This window comes from Atractosteus spatula, chromosome 10 (assembly GCF_055471065.1).
Source record: "Atractosteus spatula isolate fAtrSpa1 chromosome 10, fAtrSpa1.hap1, whole genome shotgun sequence".
NCBI classification, from domain to species: Eukaryota; Metazoa; Chordata; class Actinopteri; order Semionotiformes; family Lepisosteidae; genus Atractosteus; species Atractosteus spatula.
The window spans coordinates 14292992-14295344 of NC_142715.1; the positions used below are offsets into that span (position 1 = coordinate 14292992).

The 2353-nt window shown below is 41.9% G+C and overlaps 1 non-coding gene across 1 annotated transcript; it reads left to right on the plus strand.

The window, feature by feature from the left end:
- The first annotated feature begins 525 nt into the window (after positions 1-525).
- On the plus strand, positions 526-636 carry trnal-caa (transfer RNA leucine (anticodon CAA)). The gene is made up of 2 exons: positions 526-563; positions 591-636. It is a non-coding gene; the product is annotated as a tRNA-Leu (tRNA).
- Positions 637-2353: the final 1717 nt, after the last annotated feature.

The window sequence follows — 2353 nt, forward strand, 5'->3', positions numbered from 1 at the left end:
CTATTTGCAATGAGTATCGCATTAGTAGATATGTGTCCTTAAAAATGTAAGGTACATTCAGTTATATACAAACAGGACAGAGACAAAGTAATAATCCTATTTTAACGTGTCCTGCATTTTAACTTACTGAACAGATAAATTGAAATGTTCTGATTCAGAGCCCCTGCAGTTCGTCCAAATTAGAACCACAACAATACTCCTGAGTCCTGAACACCACACTGAGCACACGTTCAGCTGGGCTCTGACTTTGTTCAACAAGATGTCTTGTTGCGGTTGAGCTCAGAGCTGGAGATGATCTCCATATTCTACCACACTAACTAGTCCTAAACATAGTACATGGTACACACTTTTTTAAAAACAATTTAAAATATTACACAAAGGTTGTAAAGCACACTCTGAATCGATCCGAATATTTGATTTCCGCGATCCGTTTAGGCAACAACAGGCAACATGGCGCTTCTCCAGCAAAGCATTTCTCACTTTTGTGAACTACTGGTGCTTTTAACAGACTAAGTTATGCAGCTCGTCAGGATGGCCGAGTGGTCTAAGGCGCCAGACTCAAGGACTCCTGTCTTTCCATTGCTTGGGTGTTCTGGTCTCTGAATAGAGGCGTGGGTTCAAATCCCACTCCTGACAGCTAGTACCTTTTCCCTGTCTTGCATTCTTCCCGTCTTGTTGTGCTCACTGACAATGACAGGAAGAGGAAAATGGAGAAACTGGTTTGGGGGCACATGATCTGCAGGGAAATCCTTGGTGAACACTTACACGTTATTAGCAGAAAGGCTAACAGGCTTCGATTTCTGCCTTAAGAACTGTTTGGGCTGCCTGTAATCGAGTAAAGATTTAAGGCCAAGCTATGCATTCAAAGGTGAAAGACCGAAATATAAATCCAGAAGATGATTTATTAAAACATATTGTTTTCCATGCGGTTTCTCCTTTATTTAATTAAATGTGGCATTGTGAAATCAACCTGTAGCCCTGCATACCCTGCATACCTCGTGATGCACCCTACTGATAGTGCTCTTTCCTTTATAGCATTTATTCCTTTCCTCTCCTACCAGCCTTTACAAGCCACCCAGTTTTCTCTGAGCCAGTGTGAGGTATGAGGCAGTCGAGGCTAATGCAGCCGAGCGCTCTAAAGAGCTTGATTAAAGCTTCATTCTCTTTGGGGGCGTGGGTTGGAATCCCACTGCTGCCAAATATCTCCAACTACAGTATCTCTGTGTTAAGAAGCACTTGTTTTTTTTGTTGTTATTTCCCTGCAGTTTAAACCAATTTCAGACCAATAAATTAAACAACCACGCTGTTCTTACGGCACAAAATTGTCTGGCAAAAAATAACATGACACAAAATGTCCGCTAGGCAGTTCAGCCATGTCAACGGTGTTCTCTGTTGTTTAGGTGTTGAGTGCCAGCTATTGAAACCAGGAACCACACAGTTTCAGGCGTCAAAAAGACTTTCCTAAAACCCTAATCCTCTCCTTGCTCTGATGATGGCATTCAGATATTTCCTGCAACAAAGCCAGGATACGGTCTTCAACAACACAAGTGAAAAGCTTGTTCCCTACCCCTGCAATCCTTTTCAAAGAAGGACTATGTGTGCTCAGTGTTAAATGCACTGTTTATTATTAAAAATAATGATAAACTTTACTTTATATAGTGCCTTTAAAGGTGGATTCTCAAAGCACTTTGCAGAATGATTACAATAAAATAAAAAATACACAAGATAAGCAGGATGAGGATACACAGTTAGAGGTAGATGGTGGTACTAAATACAGTAGGAGCAAAGGGGTAAAGAATAGTTAATTAAAGGCTCTTCTAAAGAAGGAGGTTCTGAGTCTGGATTTGAAGGAGTTTAGAGAAGGTGACTCTCTGATATCCTTGGGGATATAGTTCCAGAGCTTGGGGGAATAAGTGGAGATGGCCCTGTCACCCGTAGAGTGTAGACGAGCTTGGGGCACAGATAGGAGACCATAATTAGAAGAGTGAAGGTTGGGACGTTGGGGAGTAGGGCAATAACAGCTCAGACAGGTACTGAGGTGCCAAGCCATGGAGAGCCTTATAGGTGAGCATGAGGGTTTTGAAGTCAACTTGACAGGAAGCCAGTGCAAGGACTACAGGATAAGAATAATGTGATCACTGGCTAGGTCCAGTGCTAATTTCTCCCTTGTGGCTGCTGATTCATTTTTGACTGTCAACTCAGAAGAAGTCCTCTATTTTACTTAATCAACACCAATCCCTAGAGGATTTCAAAAGGCTGAATCAAAATGACATGTTATTCTGGTGGAACTCAAACCCACAACCTTTGAATGACTTCATTCTATGAACACCTAGATGGTGCCGTGTTAGTGGCA